Genomic DNA, 22,918 nt, shown 5'->3' on the forward strand with positions numbered 1-22,918 from the left:
GTAAAAATATCGCCTGTCCCTCGCTTTAAATACTCACTGCATGTCCTATCGCGTATTCTGTCGTTACATTCGTTGATTTCAGCAAACAGAGAAAAAAGTCATGTTCCAAACAGTGCTAAAGCCACCCAGTGAACAATTGGAACAACATTTCAAGGGTGACTTACAGCAAAGCCGAGGGCAGGTAACTCATTGAACCGAGTCATTACTGCACGATTCTCGCAAATAATAACTGCACTGCTTACTTTTCAGAAAGGCAATCCCCAGCTCTAGATGCAGTGCAGTTTTTCCCACGGACCACTGCCACGCGCTACCACTTGTCCAAGCTGTTCGAGGCACCGTAGAAGAAGTTCATCGAGGACGCAAAGCCCCTCCGATGCTTCCGTCCACGAGGCTGACGGGCACTCCGGCGGCGATGGTTAGCACAGGCTTGAAACCGTGCTGCACCGACGCCACGGGTTCGGCCACGTAGCCGATCACGGGCTTGGGCACCAGCTTGACCTTGAGCTCGGGCCGGGCTTCGAAGCGCACCTGGGCCACGGGTGCTGTGATGGCGACCGCGGGCGTCCCACCGGAACCTACCGGAACCCCGAGGCCACCCATTGCCGCCGCTCCGGACATGTCGAAGCTCCCGGCGAGGGCCGCCGGCGCTAGTGCGCAAAGCAGGGCCACAGCCTACAGAGAAACGAAAACGACAGTTGGCGCATTTCACCTCGCCTTTCCTCAAGGGCGTACTCCGCCCCTCTTCAGTCGGCCGGTTCGGGAAGCCGGCACCGAGGCCGCCTCCCATTCCCATTCCGGGCGTACGTTGACAGACCTGGAGAGGCGCGGAGAAAAAGACGACGCGGAAGGAAGACGAAAACGGCGAGCCGATCCTCTCGCCAGGACAGCGGCGCAGCCAGACGGTGACCCTCGTCATTGTGCAAAGGCCACGCCATCGCGGCCGCCGCTCTTCCCCTGACCCCTTTGCGTCATCGCGTGCGTAATTGACCGCGGTTCGCTACTCGCCGTTTGCAACGTCCGATGCGCGCTCCACGAGGTTTCCCGGTAGCTGCAGGGCTTACCGCTGAAGACGTCTGGCCCGCAAGTGGGCCAAAGGGGCCTCTCGACTCACTGACCTTTCCTCCTTGAGCCGGAAATTCGTAACGCGGCAGCGTAGAAGGACGTGGGTCCGTCATCGCTCTGAGGCGTGCAGTCGACTCGGCGCTGGAAACCATCGCTCTTGAATGCCATGTAACCTGCCGAGAGCGGCTGGAGCGCAGTTGGAACCCAAACTGCAGCGGCAAATTGTGCAGAATTTGTCGTGTTGTAAAATACCGGACTGGAAAAAAAAACTAAGTTTCTCGCTTCGATTGCCGTATAGAAGAATACCCGTTGAGAAAAACCGTTGATTGGGTGTCGGGCTGCAACCCCATTGGCACCGTATATCCCTAAATAGACTGTACTATCACTCAACGATTAAGACAAACTTATTTAAAAAACTGGACGTACAGGGTGCATCAAAAATTCCCAGGCAACGGTGTCTGCTTTTAAGCCGTGTAGTGCGACATTTACGACACCCCTGAACCTCCAAATCTAATCCAATAGAAGAAGTATCATTCTCACCTCTGAGAACCTTGGTAGTTTCATAGGCGTATTCAGTGCCAGAATATACTGCTGAAAAGCAGACCCTGTGGCCTGGAAACTTTTGATGCACCTTGTTTGGTTTGGTTTATGGGCTTTAACGTCCCAAAGCGACTGAGTCTATGAGGAACACCGTAGTGGAGGGCTCCGGAAATTTAGACCACTGGGTTCCTTAACGTGTACTGACATCCCACTGTACACGGGCCTCTAGCATTTCCCCTCCATTGAAATGCGACCGCTATGGCCGGGATCGAACCCGCGTCTTTCGGGTCAGCAACCGAGCGCCATAACCACAAGCCACTGTGGCGGCTGATGCACCCTGTACATCATTCCCTATTATAACAGTAACTAGGGGTGTGTGAATAGCATTTTTTCGAAACCGAATCGAAGACAAATAGTGTCCTTAAAAAACGAATCGAACAGTGACAGGATCGTATCGAACACAAATCTAATATTTGTGTTACTATTCGCTACTGGTGCGGATGTTCGCAGAAAATGAATATTCGTGCCAGACAGAGAATGTGCCAGCGGCGGCACTATAAGTCATGGAATTAAAGCTGTAGCTAGCGAAAGATGCTACACTGATCTTTAGTAGGGGATGAGCGACACGAAGACAGTAAATTAACCTTTCTCCATCACGTCATGCGAATAAGAAAATTACCTTTTGCTGCTGACGACAACAGCGAACAAACTAGTGCCAAATCTCAGTTGACGAGAGGGATGAGCGTTTGAGCCCTGGCCTCCGACACCGGGCATGAAGGCAGGGTTAGCTAAATCTGGCTGAACCCTGTCGCGTAGCCTGCTCTCGAAGACAATATGAGTTAATTTTGATGAAGTTTTGGATGACTGATCGATGCTGGTGATCATCAGATCGATGGTGTTGATCCTGAAGTCTTCTGATGGTTCGGTGATCCGGCGACACGTTGCGGAACAGACTGGACAACTTCTTCGGGACACTATCTCTTTATTTCACGGGCGTTCACAGGAGACCTGCCCTCCGATCTCTCCGTTCGCGCCAAAAACTCGCCCTTAAATCCCTTCGTCCAGCATTCTGGGGACCCTTTTTGTAACCAATAGGAAATGCGCTTCTCAGAGCCAATCAGGAGAATTTCGTTCAAACTGAAGGAGCCCCTCAGCACGGCGGTTCTAGCGTTGTTGTTGTCTCGCGGGCACCGCGATTATTCCGCGAAGACGTTGCGCATTTCCGCTTGGTAACAGCACAGAGACACAAACGCACTAAAAACGCCAGCAAAAGCTCAGGGAAACCGAACGCCCAGTCCGAACCGCGCGCTCTGCCCTGGTCGCGCTCTCCCTCTTCTACTGCATGCTCCGAGGCATCCGGTTCGTCACGCGGTCCGCCGTGAAAAGCCATAAATTCATACGCGACCCACTGTCGAAACCCCAGGGGTCCGCGCATCGGCCGCGTCTTGCGGCCCGAGCGCGACCTTACAAGGCCGGGCCTCCTCACTGCCGGTTAACCGTCGGTCTCCGCCGTCTGTCGCGTTTGTCTCAAAACAAACCCATTTGGCGGCGCCGAGATGGTGGCCTCTCGAGGAGCCCCAACAAAAAAAAACTAACTAATACAAAATCAAGGGGGCCAAGCTATTGCAGCTTCGGGGTGCGCGCGCGATCGGCCCCTGAGCAACAGTTCGACAACTTAACTATATGTATGAGCATTATGAAGACCCCCCACACGAATGAACAGCGAGGAGGCGCTGAACCCTTCTTCCCCTGCAGACCGGTCGCGACCAGAGGTGGGCATTTGACCTCAAGAATCTCGACCTCACCTCAACCTCAGAAAACATTTGCTGACCTCACTCAACCTCAAGCTCATGAGTTGACGTTGAGGTCTCCTGAGACGCCCTCACTTCACTTTTCCTGAGGCCACTGCCGACCTCACTCAACCTCACCACAACCTCAAAAATTGAGGTTGAGGTCGGCTGCTCGACCTCAGAAAACAAACTAAAAGCAAAAAGCGATTAAGTTTTTCAGTTAAAACAATTCTGAGAATACTGTGAGACAGTAAGGCCAAAGCGATGATGGAAGGTGTGTACAGACACTATTGATGTGCACGCAGAAGGAAAAGCTTATAATCTGAGATGAACCCTTGGAGAGCTTATGGTCTGCAGGCAGGGGTGTCCCACAGTCGACTACCACCAGTACCTCGGTGAGTACTTTACCGGTGTCAATATTCGGCAACCTCCTTCGTGTATACATATACTATATATTGTGGGGTTTATTTGGGAGAGATAAATACGTTCTCCCCACTTAATCGCGGCTGACACGGTTCAAAGCCGCCCGGACCCCACCCTGGGAATTCTTCGATGACTCGGTGATGATCCCGCGCCATTTTGCAAAAAGGGCTAGGTTACGTCTTCGAACACTATGCCGACTATTAAAATCACACGGGTCAAAATGACTGGCCTAGAGTGGGTAGCGCGAACCGCTCCGTCTGTCAGGAGCACCACGGCTCTCCGCATAAATTTCGCCAAAGCGAAATCTGTTTTCGAGCCCCCCCCCCCCCCCCCCCCCCCCGGGGGAAAAAAAACACCGCCTAAATACTCATAAACCAGAACAGAATTCTGGGTACCATTTCGTCAACCAGTCTGAGGCAAGCTGCTTTAAGTCAATCACTTGTTTCCCTTCAAAACTGGACTAATCAATGGTGCACCAGCCTCCTCGACGTTTTTTACCCGTGAGCACCGCGCGAGCATTCTGCGAAGGTGAACGATGGGTCTCTGCAAAATAGTTAAAGGAAAGATAGCGGGTAGTGCCTGGTCGTCTGGAAGGCAGGCCACCAACTTAACTGATCCCATGCGAGAAAAGAAGAAAACAATGATTACAAACATACAAACAAAAATCGCACACTAAAAACAGAAGCGAACAACAGTGTGCCCCATTAAACGTCATATTAGAATGTTTGAAACAGCGACTCAGCAGCACAGCGCCAGCACACAATCAGTTCTATTCACAGATCTTCATTTAAAAAAAAGGAAAAGAATTCAACTACCATATCACCATATTTTAATTATAGTTATGCATTTTTTCACCGCTGTAACACTATATGCTGGTACATGTCCCCGTGCGGCGCTGTTCCGTCATAATGAGTGAATTTTCGAGAAGGAACAAGGAACCGGAGACCAAAGAGAGGTTATTCAGAAGAATATAAAAGTGAAATTATATTTGCATCGGCTTGCATTACGGAACAGTAATATACAGAAGTAGTGCGAGATTCGAAAGGGGAAGACACCGATCAAAAGCTTCGACGGTCTTATACGGGTTTTTCTGGCTTCGTGCTTATTTAATCGAATCATCAGGTGTCCTTGTCAGGAACCGCCTCAATCACATTGTCTCGCCTGTGCCGACTGCTCCAGTTTCTGTTAAGTCAGCTTGTAATGCACAGCAGGGTCCCCCTTATTCGACTGCAAGGCAAGAGTCCTGACGTCAGCGCCGGAAACGAGCATGAACACGAAGCAGTCTTATTTGCGGTCATCCGCTCTGCGACGAATTTAGTGCGTGCTTGCTGTACTGAAATTGTTTGTTTGTGGCATCAAACAAAGCTACCGCGGTTCAACGTGAGTTATGTTCTTTGCACGCTCTTGAAAGTTTGAGCCGACTGGCAGGCAGCTACGGGCGCTACGCCAGCGGGGCAAGAGGGAGGGAGAGTGGCGTGCCGTGACAGCAGCACTCCTTCCAGGAAGACCACCAGAGGGGTGCGTCCTCCTGTAGGCTCGGGCTGAACGGACATTACGGCGCCGCACCGAAAGCTAGGAGCGGACTGCGGCATCCGGTTGTCTAGACAGGGGAAACCGAACGCCAAGCGTCATCGCATGAACATTGCGGTGGTGCGCCCCAACTCCGCTTCGGAAGCGGCACTCGTCGGAGTAAGACGCGCCACTGCAAAAAGTGTCGACCTCAAAATTTCGACCTCACTGAATGACGACCTCACTCAACCTCAAATCTCGCGTGAGGTTGAAGTCTGATTTGCTGACCTCACTCACAAAATATCGAGCAGTCAACGACCTCACCTCACGACGTGAGGTGCATTGACATCGCACAGCACACGGGCGCCATAGCGTTTTTCCTCCATCAAAACGCGGCGGCTGCGTTTTTATGGAGGCGAAACGGTAGGGCGCCCGTGTGCTTTGCGATGTCAGTCCACGTTAAAGATCCCCAGGTGGTCGAAATTATTGAGGAGCCCTCCACTACGGCACCTCTTCTTTTCTTCTTTCACTCCCTCCCTTATCCTTTCCCTTACGGCGCGGTTCAGGTGTCCAACGATATATGAGACAGATACTGCGCCATTTCCTTTCCCCCAAAAGCAATTATTATTATTATTATTATTATTATTATTATTATTATTATTATTATTATTATTATTATTATTATTATTATTATTATTATTATTATATTATTATTATTATTGTATTTCTAGCTTGTATTTCAGAGGTTTCTTATTCGTTCTTATTAGTATTGGCTTTATTCTTGTTTGTATTTTGCTATATGCTGTACTTGGCTGTTATCGGTCGTTCATTCTCTTTGTTTATTGTTTCATTAGTTATTTATATGTCTGTTGCCTGTTCTAGCTGTTTTCATTTACCGCTGTTCTCGCTGTTTTCTTGTTTTCGCTTTTTTGCTTCATGCTTGCTGTCACGCCTAGTTTGTGTTTTTTTTCTATCGCCTTGACTGCTGCATTACCTCCCCTGAGTGTCTTCCTTTGTAGTGAAATAAATTTACATTTTGTGCGTGTGAATGGTGTACCAGCACCAAGACCTATGGGTTGTTCCTGGGCGCCGAAAAATAAAGATTGATTATTATTATTATTATTATTCTACTACAAATAACCTTGTGACTTTTATGACGTATACATCAGCTGAAGTCCTTCAGAGGAGTCAGGTAGACGCTGTGTACTGTGATTTGAGCAAAGCTTTCGACGTTGTTACTCACTCATTACTTCTTCAAAAGCTTCTGCTGTTTGAGATCGACGTTTCAATTGTAGCCCTCCTACGCAACTATCTTCTTGATCGGTCCTGCTTTGTCAGTGTAAATGGACAGACCTCATTTGTTTACACTCCAACCAGCGGTGTTCCTCAGGGCTCGGTATTAGGCCCGCTTCTGTTCTCTGTTTTTATCAATGACGTTTCCTCCGTGGTCAAAAACTTCTCATTTCTCCTTTATGCGGACGATATAAAAATGTTCAAGGCAATACATACTCTTCACGATTGCTTGTCATTGCAATCTGACATATCAGCCTTCTCTGATTGGTGCTTGAAGAATGGGCTCACTCTCAATTCATCTAAAACCAAGGTTGTCTCATTTACGCGTAAAACGCACAGTCTTCTCTACTCTTATTCTGTGAATGGTAGGCCGCTGCCCAGGGTTGATGAAATTAATGACCTCGGCGTACTTTTCGACCGTAGCCTCAGCTTCTCCTCTCATACAAAACGCATTGCTCTACGGGCTATGCGTACACTCGGCTTCATCTGCAGGCTTTCGAGAGAGTTTCGATCCCCACTTCCTTTCTTAAAGCTCTACCTCTCCATATGCTTGCCGCTTTTGGAATATGCGTCTGTTGTTTGGAACGGCACTTGCCAGTCGAACTGTGAAAAAATCGATAGAGTTCAGCTAAAGTTTTTACGCATATTTCAACATCGGTTTTCTTGCAAAACTTCCAGCTCTCGTCCCAGACGGAGTAACTCACTGCAGCTTCCTTCTCTTAGCTGCCGTCGCGTGAGGGCAGATATAATTTTCTTGTATAAACTTCTTCATGGTCACATTCTATGCCCTCAGCTCCTAGCGCGTATCCTTTTGCGTGTACCGCGAAAGAGCATAAGGGAATTCAGACCATTCCAAGTTTCTGCGCTCCTGCACTCCCTCTCCCCTCTGGACAGAATGCAAAAGTTGTTTAATTCTCTTTGTCCTCACCTAGATATATTCGAAAATTCTCTCCCTTCCTTTATATTGGATGTCCGTGACGTTCCACTTTGAGCACTCTTTTTCTCATACATAACTTCCCCTTTCATGCATTTTGTCTTTACTACACTTGTGCGTTTGCACCGGTATTACATTGCTTTTTTCTCTCCTTAATTGTTCATCACGTGTACTTGTTGTCATTAATATTATTTCTTTAATACTGTATACTCACGCCTGATTGTCTGTAACGCGTTCACTAATTACGTTTCTTATTGTGTATGATTGTATTTCTAGTTTGTATTTCAGAGGTTTCATATTCGTTCATATTAGTATTGGCTTTATTCTTGTTTGTATTTTGCTATATGCTGTACTTGGCTGTTATCGGTCGTTCATTCTCTTTGTTTATTGTTTCATTAGTTATTTATATGTCTGTTGCCTGTTCTAGCTGTTTTCATTTACCGCTGTTTTCGCTTTTTTGCTTCATGCTTGCTGTCACGCCTAGTTTGTCTTTTTTTTTTCTATCGCCTTGACTGCTGCATTACCTCCCCTGAGTGTCTTCCTTTGTAGTGAAATAAATTCACATTTTGTGCGTGTGAATGGTGTACCAGCACCAAGACCTTTGGGTTGTTCCTGGGCACCGAAAATAAAGATTGATTGATTGATTGATTATCTCTTGCCAGTCGAACTGTGAAAAAATCGACAGAGTTCAGCTAAAGTTTTTACGCATATTTCAACATCGGTTTTCTAGCAAAACTTCCAGCTCTCGTCCCAGACGGAGTAACTCACTGCAGCTTCCTTCTCTCAGCTGCCGTCGCGTGAGGGCAGATATTATTTTCTTGTATAAACTTCTTCATGGTCACATTCTATGCCCTCAGCTCCTAGCGCGTATCCTTTTACGTGTACCGCGAAAGAGCATAAGGGAATTCAGACCATTCCAAGTTTCTGTGCTCCTGCTCTCCCTCTCCCCTCTGGACAGAATGCAAAAGTTGTTTAATTCTCTTTGTCCTCACCTTGATACATTCGAAAATTCTCTCCCTTCCTTTATATTGGATGTCCGTGACGTTCCACTTTGAGCACTCTTTTTCTAATGCATAACATCCCCTTTCATGCATTTTGTCTCTACTACACTTGTGCATTTGCACCGGTATTATATTGTTTTTTCTCCTTAATTGTTCATCACGTGTACTTGTTTTCATTAATATTATTTCTTTAATACTGTGTACTTACGCCTGATTGTCTGTAACGCGTTCACTAATTACATTTCTTATTGTGTATTATTGCATTTCTAGCTTGTATTTCAGAGGTTTCTTATTCGTTCATATTAGTATTAGCTTTATTCTTTTGTATTTTGCTATATGCTGTACTTAGCTGTTATCGGTCGTTCTTGTGTTCATTCTCTTTGTTTATTGTTTCATTAGTTATTTATATATCTGTTGCCTGTTCTGTTTTCATTTACCGCTGTTCTCGCTGTTTTCTTGTTTTCGGTTTTTTGCTTCATGCTTGCAGTCACGCCTAGTTTATATGTCTTTTTTTCTATCGCCTTGACTGCTGCATTACCTCCCCTGAGTGTCTTCCTTTGTGGTGAAATAAATTTACATTTTGTGCGTGTGAATGGTGTACCAGCACCAAGACCTTTGGGTTGTTCCTGGGCACCGAAAAATAACGATTTATTATTATTATTATTATTATTATTATTATTATTATTATTATTATTATTATTATTATTATTATTATTATTATTATTATTATTATTATTATTATTATTATTATTATTATTATTATTATTATTATTATTATTATAGTACTGCTATCCTACTACAGCTAACATTTCTGTGGAACACGACATGAAGATTTCCTAATTAGCTATGATATGGAAATGTCCAGTTGAGACCTTAAAGTATTCGAAGTAATTAATGTATAGATAGCGCACACTGGGGCCGTCTCATAAAAATGTTAAGATTGAATTGCGACATCAGATTCACGCTGCGGAAATAAATATGGTCATTTCTCCTTATGTCGGTTAATAACAATTAAATATGGTCAAAGTATGCCCATATTCCTTAGGGCGATAATAAAAATTAATAGGAAATATGGTGCCCTGCCCGCACCGCCTATGGCACAACGGGCTTAGCTTACACGTAATTTAGAGAAGTACATGTAATTTAGAGAAGGCGAAAAAAATAAAAATAAATTTCCCCTGCACACACCATCCACCCCACACAAACGTTAAAAAGGGCTAGAAAAGGAAACAAATAATAGTGTCGTGCCTCCCCAGCTGATTGCTCGCACCACAACGCGCTTGTCCATTACATATAGAATAATTGGGATGAAATCGCCCAAGTTCACTTTTGCATTTATACAGTATACAGAACCACCAAAAAAAAATGCGGGCACGAGAGATTATCTGAAATCTATTTATGTTTCACACACTTAGGAGTCGGACACCAAAAAAAAAAGACGACGACAGAGTCTCGAAACACCTTCTTTATGATGTGCATTTTCGCGAAGCCGTGTAAAGCGGTCACACTCGCCGATTGGACAGCCGATGCCATGAACTTTGAAAACCCGAGAAATAGAAGCTGTGTAGTGCATACAGGGTACGTCGCTGAAGGAATGTAATTGCCTGAGGGGAAGCTACGTGTCAGTTTCCCCTCTAGTTCGTACTTCTTTTTGACACCGGAGATTTGCCTAGATTTGCAGTTCTCTGCACTCATCTCTGCCAGCCTTCACGCGCTCCGCAACGTATCTTACAGCTTGAACACGTCACGCAGCCCCCAACGACAAAAGTTAAAAAAGGAACACGCACCGCAGGGAGAAAGTAGGTTGCAGCACCACTAAACATATCCGGCGTTTGGCGTTGGCCGTAACGCGATTCGTGCGATGGCCGCTGAAAATGAATCTGATGCGCTCCTCATATAATGGCTCAACGGTGCGCAATGACGCCTAGAGTGGCATCCGTGACTGTGACGACTTTAACAAACGTCTCCTCATTGAGAAAGGGGCGCGCCGTACCTACCTCAGATGTTTCGTGCGTGTGCCACACACCCTGGCAGACATCACGTGTTGCGTCTCAATCGCTCTGATCTGGAAACACCCAGCGCCGCCAACAGCCCCGCTTATACGACCGATTTGTTATGCCGCTAGTTTTTACGACCTCAAAATGTATCTAAGAACCATAGACAATTCCACTATCCCCCATTTCCCGCTAATAAGCTGACGAGAGCGCATTTCACGGCTGAATAGGCTAACACTGCCTAAAGCTTTTATTACTGCCATACCATGTAGAGAACAACCTTTTGCCAAAAATAACAAAACGTCCGCAGTTAAACCGCTTGCAGTCGAAGAAATCCAGCACAAACTGAATATATATATATATATATATATATATATATATATATATATATATATATATATATATATATATATATATATATATATATATATATATATATATATATATATATATATATATATATATATATATATATATTGTAGTGTGGTAATCTTCATCGATATAACCACTGACATGCGTCGCGTGCTGCCGCTCTCAAGGACGTTATGCCCTTTGGCCTCTGCAATGCCCCGGCTACTTTCGAGCGCCTGATGGACACTGTTCTTCGTGGACTCAAGTGGCAGACCTGTCTTTGTTATCTGGACGACATCGTAGTTTTTTCTGCCGACTTTTCTTCTCACCTTCTCCGCCTAAAGGATGTCCTCACGTGTCTCGCCGGCGCTGGGCTTCAGTTGAATTTGAAGAAGTGCCACTTTGCCGCTCGAAAACTCACAATTTTAGGCCACGTAGTTTCTAAGGACGGCATTCTTCCCGACCCCACCAAACTTCGCGCAGTTGCAGAGTTCCCGAAGCCAACCTCCCTGAAGCAGCTTCGGAGCTTTATCGGCCTCTGCTCCTACTTTCGACGTTTCATCTTGAACTTCGCCTCTATCATCGCTCCTCTGACCCAGCTCCTTGCCGGCAGCTCCGACCTTTCCGCCTGGACTCCAGCCTGCGATAAAGCCTTTGACACTTTACGCCGCCTTTTGGTTTCGCCGCCCATTCTACGCCACTTTGATCCGGCTGCGCCTACGGAGATCCACACTGATGCCAGCGGTATTGGGCTTGGTGCCGTCCTTACCCAACGTAAGCCTGGTTACAGCGAGTATGTTGTGGCATACGCCAGCCGAACATTGACAAAGGCAGAATCTAATTATTCAGTCACAGAAAGGGAATGTTTGGCCATTATTTGGGCTATCGGAAAATTTCGTCCTTATGTGTATGGTCGCCCGTTTTACGTTGTGACCGATCACCACGCTTTGTGCTGGCTTGCCTCTCTGAAAGACCCATCCGGTCGCCTTGCTCGCTGGGCTCTTCGTCTCCAGGAGTTTGACATTCATGTCATTTATCGATCAGGGCTGAAGCATACGGACGCGGATGCTCTTTCCCGCTCGCCATTGCCTAGAGATAATTCGTCTGACCACGTCTGTGCCTACGATATGTCGACTCTTACAACTATCGACATGGCTACCGAGCAGCGGAATGACCCCTGGATCAATGCACTTTTGAATTTTCTCTCAAGTCCTACTCCCGGTCATTCCTCCAAAGCGCTCGTCCGCCAAGCACACCACTTCTCCATTCGTGACGGTCTTCTCTATCGCCGCAATTATTTGCTTGATGGACGGAAGTGGCTTCTAGTCATCCCGCGTCATCTCCGCGCCGACATTTGTGCTGCGTACCATGGTGACCCACAATGTGCTCACGGTGGCGTATTGAAAACCTACACACGCCTACGTCTGCGATTTTACTGGCGTGGAATGTACCGCTTCGTAAGACATTTCGTGCGCGCTTGCGAATCTTGTCAACGCCGAAAAACTCCTCAGAAGTCCTCTGTTTCGTTGCAGCCGTTACCCTGCCCTGCTCGTCCGTTTGACCGCGTTGGCATAGATCTCTATGGCCCTCTTCCGACTACTCCTGCTGGAAACCGGTGGATTATTGTGGCAGTAGACCATCTGACTCGCTACACTGAAACATCACCGTTACCCTCTGCCTCTGCAAGAGACGTTGCTTTGTTCATTCTCAACAACTTGATTCTTCGCCACGGGACTCCGAAGGAACTGCTCAGTGACCGCGGACGCGTTTTCTTGTGCGACGCTCTCGAGGCCCTACTGAAAGAATGTCGCATCATTCATCGCACCGCTACTTCTTACCACCCTCAGACGAATGGCCTGACAGAACGCTTCAACCGTACTCTGAGTGACATGCTGGCCATGTACGTCAACGACGCTCATTCCAACTGGGACCACGTTCTTCCCTTCGTAACCTACGCGTACAACACTGCGATACAGACCACCACTGGATTCTCTCCCTTTTTTCTTCTTTACGGGCGCGAGCCAACCTGCACAATGGACGCGCTTTTTCCCTACCGCCCTGATGTTTCTGAATCGACGCCACTCTCGGACGCCGCCCAGTATGCAGAAGAATGCCGTCAGCTCGCTCGTTCGCTCACAAAGGAAAATCAATGGCAACAAAAACACCATCGTGACACTGGTGAGGCGCCTTCATATGCGCCCAACTCCCTGGTGTGGCTCTGGGTTCCTGCCACAACCGCCGGCCTGTCAAAGAAGCTTCTTGCTCGGTATCACGGTCCATACCGAGTGCTTCAAAAAACATCTCCTGTGAACTACGTAGTTGAGCCCGTTACGCCATCTGCGGACTTGCGTCGCCGTGGACGCGAAATAGTTCATGTGGACCGAATCAAGCCCTACTACGATCCGTCTGTCCTTTCGGCACCATGAGTCGCCAGGATGGCTCCTTCTCTGCCCGGGGGGAAACTGTAGTGTGGTAATCTTCATCGATATAACCACTGACATGCGTCGCGTGCTGCCGCTCTCAAGGACGAAGAAGTTGTTCGCTGCCTTGCTCTTTCGCCACGCCTGACGCTTCGCTGCGAGTCTCCCCTGAGCGGCTGGAATCATCTGGGTTCACCGAATAAACACACCCCTACAATATATATATATATATATATATAAGGACACGACGGCACAGTTGTGTAACAGTGTGTACCGATTATCCTGTCTACATCACCTCCATCAGTATCACGACTCAGAGGAACCCCGAGGAGAGCTGTAGATAAAAACGGTTTACTGGTCAACCAGAAAGAGTCCCTCCGCGTTTCAGCTTCTTCCTCTTCCAGCCTTGCACTCGTAGATCCAGTCGTCATCTCTGGTGTCTTCTCGCATGCGGCAATACTTATTGTTTACTTATAATCAGTCACATTCTAATTCGGAGCATTGTTTCGCATTTTTTGTGCGCGCCCGTGTGTGTGTGCGTGTGCGCGTGTGTGTGATTCCACTGACAGTAGGCTTATTTCTTGTACAGTCGTCCACACATCTGCATCGAGCGCTCCGGTGGCGCACTCGGTCTTGCATTTTTGACAGTCGCCGCTCCTTGGCGAGTCCTGTATAGTGCTTAAAGGCATAAGGAGTTGAACAGGATCCATGTTCAAGTTCAAATCTATTTGCCTTTCCTACAAAGGAGGACTCGTGAGGTGTACTTTGTACTAATTTGTACTGCGCCATTTCCTTTTATAATAATAATTGGTTTTGGGGGAAAGGAAATAACGCAGTATCTGTCTCATATATCGGCGGATGCCTGAACCGCGCAGTAAGGGAAGGGATAAAGGATGGAGTTAAAGAAGAAAGGAAGAGGTGCCGTAGTGCAGGGCTCCGGAATAATTTCGACCACCTGGGGATATTTAACGTGCACTGACTTCGCGCAGCACACGGGCGCCTTAGCGTTTTGCCTCCACAAAAACGCGGCGGCTCCGTTTTTATGGAGGCAAAACGCTAAGGCGCCCGTGTGTTGTGCGATTGTCCGGACCCGTGGAGTATCTGTTATGGGTCCAAGTTGGACTTATGTTAGGAAATGTGGCGGAGAGATTGAAGGATGCTTCACTCCCGCCACCGGTTGGCCCGGTACTGCATTACCTCCGGGATTGGCCTTGTCATTAGCGCGTCTTTACTATCCTGTCTTTCTATCCCATCTTTTAACTCTCCTACTATCTGCACGTGGTAGCGATTGTGGCTCGGCTTGAGCCAGTGAGCAGGCCTGTGTACTTTCCTTTCCTTTCTTCCTGGCAACATCAGGCTGACTGACTGCGATGTCAGTGCAACGCAAATATCCCCAGGTGATCGAAATTATTCCGGATCCCTCCACTACGGCACCTCTTCCTTTCTTCTTTCACTCCCTCCTTTATCCTTTCCCTTGCGGCGCGGTTCAGGTGTCGAACGATATATGAGACAGATACTGCGCCATTTCCTTTCCCCCAAAACCTATTATTATTATTATTATTATTATTATTATTATTATTATTATTATTATTATTATTATTATTATTATTATTATTATTATTATTATTATTATTATTATTATTATTATTATTATTATTATTATTATTATTATTATTATTATTATCACTTGCCAGTCGAACTGTGAAAAAATCGACAAAGTTCAGCTAAAGTTTTTACGCATATTTCAACATCGGTTTTCTTGCAAAACTTCCAGCTCTCGTCCCAGACGGAGTACTCACTGCAGCTTCCTTCTTTAGCTGCCGTCGCGTGAGGGCAGATATAATTTTCTTGTATAAACTTCTTCATGGTCACATTCTATGCCCTCAGCTCCTAGCGCGTATCCTTTTGCGTGTACCGCGAAAGAGCATAAGGGAATTCAGACCATTCCAAGTTTCTGCGCTCCTGCACTCCCTCTCCCCTCTGGACAGAATGCAAAAGCTGTTTAATTCTCTTTGTCCCCACCTTGAAATATTCGAAAATTCTCTCCCTTCCTTTATATTGGAGGTCAGTGACGTTCCACTTTGAGCACTCTTTTTCTCAATGATAACTCCCCCTTTCATGCATTTTGTCGTTACTACACTTGTGCATTTGCACCGGTATTATATTGTTTTTTTTCTCCTTAATTGTTCATCACGTGTACTTGTTTTCATTAATATTATTTCTTTATTACTGTGTACTCACGCCTGATTGTCTGTAACGCGTTCACTAATTACATTTCTTATTGTGTATGATTGTATTTCTAGCTTGTATTTCAGAGGTTTCTTATTCGTTTATATTAGTATTGGCTTTATTCTTGTTTGTATTTTGCTATATGTTGTACTTGGCTGTTATCGGTCTTTCTTGTGTTCATTCTCTTTGTTTATTGTTTCAATAGTTATTTATATGTCTGTTGCCTGTTCTAGCTGTTTTCATTTACCGCTGCTCTCGCTGTTTTCTTGTTTTCACTTTTTTGCTTCATGCTTGCTGTCACGCCTAGTTTATATGTCTTTTTTTTCTATCGCCTTGACTGCTGCATTACCTCCCGTGAGTCTCTTCCTTTGTTGAAGACAAATTTACATTTTGTGCGTGTGAATGGTGTACCAGCACCAAGACCTCAAGACCTTTAGGTTGTTCCTGGGCACCGAAAAATAAAGATTGATTGATTGATTGATTACTATTATTATTATTATTATTATTATTATTATTATTATTATTATTATTATTATTATTATTATTATTATTATTATTATTATTATTATTATTATTATTATTATCAATTAGGTTGTTGTATGTCTTTATCCCTATGGGTCACTATCAGTTTACTAGTACTGCTATCCTACTACAGCTAACATTTCTGTAGAACACGACATGAAGATTTCCTATTTAGCTATGATATGCAAATGTCCAGTTGAGACCTTAAAGTATTCGAGGTAATTAATGTATAGATAGCGCACACTGGGGCCGTCTCATAAAAATTTTAAGGCTGAATTGCGACATGAGATTCACGCTGCGGAAATAAATATGGTCATTTCTCATTATGTCGGTTAATAACAATTAAATATGGTCAAAGTACGCCCATATTCCTTAAGGTGGTAATAAAAATTAATAGGAAATATGGTGCCCTGCCCGCGCCGCCTATGGCACAACGGGCTTAGCTTCATACATATAATTTAGGGAGGGCAAAAAAAAAAATATATTTCCCCTGCTCACACCATCCACCCCACACAAACGTTAAAAAGGGCTAGAAAAGGAAACAAATAATAGTGCCCTGCCTCCCCCGCTGATTGCTCGCAACACAAAGCGCTCGTCCATTACATATAGAATAATTGGGATGAAATCGCCCAAGATCACTTTTGCATTTATACAGTATACAGAACCATCAAAAAAAATGCGGGCACGAGAAATTATCTGAAATCTATTTATGTTTCACACACTTAGGAGTCGGACACCAAAAAAGAAGACGACGACAGAGTCTCGAAACACCTTCTTTATGATGTGCATTTTCGCGAAGCCGTGTAAAGCGGTCACACTCGCCGATTGGACAGCCGATGCCATGAACTTTGAAAACCGGAGAAAGAGAAGCTGTGTAGTGCAAACAGGGTAGCTAGCTGAAGGAATGCAATTGCCTGTGGGGAAGCTACGTGTCAGTTTCGCCTCTAGTTCGTACTTCTTTTTGACACCGGAGATTTGCCTAGATTTGCAGTTCTCTGCACTCATCTCTGCCAGCCTTCACGCGCTCCGCAACGTATCTTACAGCTTGAACACGTCACGCAGCCCCCAACGACAGAAGTTAAAAAAGGAACACGCACCGCAGGGAGAAAGTAGGTTGCAGCACCACTAAACATATCCGGCGTTTGGCGTTGGCCGCAACGCGATTCGTGCGATGGCCGCTGAAAATGAATCTGATGCGCTCCTCGTATAATGGCTCAATGGTGCGCAATGACGCCTAGAGTGGCATCCGTGACTGTGACGACTTTAACAAACGTCTCCTCATTGAGAAAGGGGCGCGCCGTACCTACCTCAGATGTTTCGTGCGTGTGCCACACGCCCTGGCAGACATCACGTGTTGCGTCGCCATCGCTCTGAACTGGAAACATCCAGCTCCGCCAACAGCCCCGCTTATACGGCCGATTTGTTATACCGCTAGTTTTTACGACCTCAAAATGTAGCTAAGAACCATAGGCCATTCCACAATCCCCCATTTCCCGCTAACAAGCTGACAAGATCGCATTTCACGGCTGAATAGGCTAACTCTGCCTAAAGCTTTTATTACTGTCATACCATGTAAAGAACAACCTTTTGCCAAAAATAACAAAACGTCCGCAGTTAAACCGCTTGCAGTCGATGAAATGCAGCACAAAATGAAAAAAATATATAGAGAGACATGACGGCACAGTTGTGTAACAGTGTGTACCGATTATCCTGTCTACATCACCTCCACCAGTGTCACGACTCAGAGGAACCCCGAGGAGAGCTGTAGATAAGAAAGGTTTACTGGTCAACCAGAAAGAGTCCCTCCGCGTTTCAGCTTCTTCCTCTTCCAGCCTTGCGCTCGTGGATCCAGTCGTCATCTCTGGCGTCTTCTCGCATGCGGCAATACTTATTGTTTACTTATTATCAGTCACATTCTGATACGCATCATTGTTTCGCATTTTTTGTGTGCGCCCGTGTGCGTGTGTGTGTGTGCGTGTGTGTAATTCCTCTGACAGTAGGCTTATTTCATGTACAGTCGTCCACACATCTGCATCGAGCGCTCCGGCGGCGCACTCGGTCTTGCATTTTTGACAGTCGCCGCTCCTTGGCGAGTCCTGTATAGTGCTTAAAGGCATAAGGAGTTGAACACGATCCATGTTCAAGTTCAAATTTATTTGCCTTTCCTACAAAGGAGGAGTCGTGAGGTGTACTTTGTACTAATTTGTACTGCGCCATTTCCTTTTATAATAATAATTGGTTTTTGGGGAAAGGAAATGGCGCAGTATCTGTCTCATATATCGGCGGACACCTGAACCGCGCAGTAAGGGAAGGGATAAAGGATGGAGTTAAAGAAGAAAGGAAGAGGTGCCGTAGTGGAGGGCTCCGGAATAATTTCGACCACCTGGGGATATTTAACGTGCACTGTCATCGCGCAGCACACGGGCGCCTTAGCGTTTTGCCTCCACAATAACGCGGCGGCTCCGTTTTTATGGAGGCAAAACGCTAAGGCGCCCGTGTGTTGTGCGATTGTCCGGACCCGTGGAGTATCTGTTATGGGTCCAAGTTGGACTTATGTTTGGAAATGTGGCGGAGAGTTTGAAGGATGCATCACTCCCGCCACCGGTTGGCCCGGTACTGCATTACCTCCGGGATTGGCCTTGTCATTAGCGCGTCTTTACTATCCTGTCTTTCTATCCCATCTTTTAACTCTCCTACTATCTGCACGTGGTAGCGATTGTGGCTCGGCTTGAGCCAGTGAGCAGGCCTGTGTACTTTCCTTTCCTTTCTTCCTGGCAACATCAGGCTGACTGACTGCGATGTCAGTGCAACGCAAATATCCCCAGGTGATCGAAATTATTCCGGATCCCTCCACTACGGCACCTCTTCCTGATCCGGTATTCCCGCGGCGGCTGCGTTTTTATGGAGGCAATACGCCAAGCCGCCCGTCTGCTGCGCGATATCAGTGCACGTTAAAGATCCCCAGGAGGTCGAAATTATTCCGGAGCCCTCCACTAAGGCAATTCCTTCTTCCTTTCTTCTCTCAGTCCCTCCTTTATCACTTCCCTTAAGGCGCGGTTCAGGTGTCTAACGATACATGAGACAGATACTGCGCCATTTCCTTTCCCCCAAACCAATTATTATTATTATTATTATTATTATTATTATTATTATTATTATTATTATTATTATTATTATTATTATTATTATTATTATTATTATTATTATTATTATTATTATTATTATTATTATTACTTGCCGCTTTTGGAATATGCGTCTGTTGTTTGGAACGGCACTTGCCAGTCAAACTGTGAAAAAATCGACAGAGTTCAGCACAAGTTTTTACGCATATTTCAACATCGGTTTTCTTGCAAAACTTCCAGCTCTCGTCCCAGACGGAGTAAGGAGTAACTCACTGCAGCTTCCTTCTCTTAGCTGCCGTCGCGTGAGGGCAGATATAATTTTCTTGTATAAACTTCTTTATGGTCACATTCTATGCCCTCAGCTCCTAGCGCGTATCCTTTTGCGTGTACCGCGAAAGAGCATAAGGGAATTCAGACCATTCCAAGTTTCTGCGCTCCTGCACTCCCTCTCCCCTCTGGACAGAATGCAAAAGTTGTTTAATTCTCTTTGTCCTCACCTAGATATATTCGAAAATTCTCTCCCTTCCTTTATATTGGATGTCCGTGACGTTCCACTTTGAGCACTCTTTTTCTCATACATAACTTCCCCTTTCATGCATTTTGTCTTTACTACACTTGTGCGTTTGCACCGGTATTATATTGTTTTTTTCTCTCCTTAATTGTTCATCACGTGTACTTGTTTTCATCAATAATATTTCTTTAATACTGTATACTCACGCCTGATTGTCTGTAACGCGTTCACTAATTACGTTTCTTATTGTGTATGATTGTATTTTAGCTTGTATTTCAGAGGTTTCTTATTCGTTCTTATTAGTATTGGCTTTATTCTTGTTTGTATTTTGCTATATGCTGTACTTGACTGTTATTGGTCGTTCATTCGCTTTGTTTATTGTTTCATTAGTTATTTATATGTCTGTTGCCTGTTCTAGCTGTTTTCATTTACCGCTGTTCTCGCTGTTTTCTTGTTTTCGCTTTTTTGCTTCATGCTTGCTGTCACGCCTAGTTTATGTTTCTTTTTTTTCTATCGCCTTGACTGCTGCATTACATCCCCTGAGTGTCTTCCTTTGTAGTGAAATAAATTTACATTTTGTGCGTGTGAATGGTGTACCAGCACCAAGACCTTTGGGTTGTTCCTGGGCACCGAAAAATAAAGATTGATTGATTGATTAATTATTATTATTATTATTATTATTATTATTATTATTATTATTATTATTATTATTATTATTATTATTATTATTATTATTATTATTATTATTATTATTATTATTATTATTATTGTCATTATTATTATTATTATCAATTAGGCTGTTGTATGTCTTTATCCCTATGGGTCACTATCAGTTTACTAGTACTGCTATCCTACTACAGCTAACATTTCTGTGGAACACGACATGAAGATTTCCTATTTAGCTATGATATGCAAATGTCCAGTTGAGACCTTAAAGAATTCGATGTAATTAATGTATAGATAGCGCACACTGGGGCCGTCTCATAAAAATTTTAAGGCTGAATTGCGACATCAGGTTCACGCTGCGGAAATAAATATGGTCATTTCTCATTATGTCGGTTAATAACAATTAAATATGGTCAAAGTACGCCCATATTCCTTAAGGTGGTAATAAAAATTAATATGAAATATGGTGCCCTGCCCGCGCCGCCTATGGCACAACGGGCTTAGCTTCATACATATAATTTAGGGAGGGCGAAAAAAATAAAAATATATTTCCCCTGCTCACACCATGCACCCCACACAAACGTTAAAAAGGGCTAGAAAAGGAAACAAATAATAGTGCCCTGCCTCCCCCGCTGATTGCTCGCAACACAACGCGCTTGTCCATTACATATAGAATAATTGGGATGAAATCGCCCAAGTTCACTTTTGCATTTATACAGTATACAGAACCACCAAAAAAAAATGCGGGCACGAGAGATTATCTGAAATCTATTTATGTTTCACACACTTAGGAGTCGGACACCAAAAAAAAAAGACGACGACAGAGTCTCGAAACACCTTCTTTATGATGTGCATTTTCGCGAAGCCGTGTAAAGCGGTCACACTCGCCGATTGGACAGCCGATGCCATGAACTTTGAAAACCCGAGAAATAGAAGCTGTGTAGTGCATACAGGGTACGTCGCTGAAGGAATGTAATTGCCTGAGGGGAAGCTACGTGTCAGTTTCCCCTCTAGTTCGTACTTCTTTTTGACACCGGAGATTTGCCTAGATTTGCAGTTCTCTGCACTCATCTCTGCCAGCCTTCACGCGCTCCGCAACGTATCTTACAGCTTGAACACGTCACGCAGCCCCCAACGACAAAAGTTAAAAAAGGAACACGCACCGCAGGGAGAAAGTAGGTTGCAGCACCACTAAACATATCCGGCGTTTGGCGTTGGCCGTAACGCGATTCGTGCGATGGCCGCTGAAAATGAATCTGATGCGCTCCTCATATAATGGCTCAACGGTGCGCAATGACGCCTAGAGTGGCATCCGTGACTGTGACGACTTTAACAAACGTCTCCTCATTGAGAAAGGGGCGCGCCGTACCTACCTCAGATGTTTCGTGCGTGTGCCACACACCCTGGCAGACATCACGTGTTGCGTCTCAATCGCTCTGATCTGGAAACACCCAGCGCCGCCAACAGCCCCGCTTATACGACCGATTTGTTATGCCGCTAGTTTTTACGACCTCAAAATGTATCTAAGAACCATAGACAATTCCACTATCCCCCATTTCCCGCTAATAAGCTGACGAGAGCGCATTTCACGGCTGAATAGGCTAACACTGCCTAAAGCTTTTATTACTGCCATACCATGTAGAGAACAACCTTTTGCCAAAAATAACAAAACGTCCGCAGTTAAACCGCTTGCAGTCGAAGAAATCCAGCACAAACTGAATATATATATATATATATATATATATATATATATATATATATATATATATATATATATATATATATATATATATATATATATATATATATATATATATATATATAAGGACACGACGGCACAGTTGTGTAACAGTGTGTACCGATTATCCTGTCTACATCACCTCCATCAGTATCACGACTCAGAGGAACCCCGAGGAGAGCTGTAGATAAAAACGGTTTACTGGTCAACCAGAAAGAGTCCCTCCGCGTTTCAGCTTCTTCCTCTTCCAGCCTTGCACTCGTAGATCCAGTCGTCATCTCTGGTGTCTTCTCGCATGCGGCAATACTTATTGTTTACTTATAATCAGTCACATTCTAATTCGGAGCATTGTTTCGCATTTTTTGTGCGCGCCCGTGTGTGTGTGCGTGTGCGCGTGTGTGTGATTCCACTGACAGTAGGCTTATTTCTTGTACAGTCGTCCACACATCTGCATCGAGCGCTCCGGTGGCGCACTCGGTCTTGCATTTTTGACAGTCGCCGCTCCTTGGCGAGTCCTGTATAGTGCTTAAAGGCATAAGGAGTTGAACAGGATCCATGTTCAAGTTCAAATCTATTTGCCTTTCCTACAAAGGAGGACTCGTGAGGTGTACTTTGTACTAATTTGTACTGCGCCATTTCCTTTTATAATAATAATTGGTTTTGGGGGAAAGGAAATAACGCAGTATCTGTCTCATATATCGGCGGATGCCTGAACCGCGCAGTAAGGGAAGGGATAAAGGATGGAGTTAAAGAAGAAAGGAAGAGGTGCCGTAGTGCAGGGCTCCGGAATAATTTCGACCACCTGGGGATATT

The 22,918-nt window shown here is 45.2% G+C and overlaps 1 pseudogene across 1 annotated transcript in view; it reads right to left on the minus strand.

The window, feature by feature from the left end:
* Window positions 1–247: 247 nt before the first annotated feature.
* LOC144093774 (uncharacterized) overlaps window positions 248–22,918 on the minus strand; it is a 40,231-nt pseudogene continuing 17,560 nt past the window's right edge. The window contains exon 2 of the transcript XR_013306327.1: window positions 248–672. The product of XR_013306327.1 is annotated as an uncharacterized LOC144093774 (transcript). The remainder of the gene's footprint in view (window positions 673–22,918) is intronic.

Source organism: Amblyomma americanum, chromosome 1 (genome assembly GCF_052857255.1).
Source record: "Amblyomma americanum isolate KBUSLIRL-KWMA chromosome 1, ASM5285725v1, whole genome shotgun sequence".
NCBI lineage: Eukaryota > Metazoa > Arthropoda > Arachnida > Ixodida > Ixodidae > Amblyomma > Amblyomma americanum.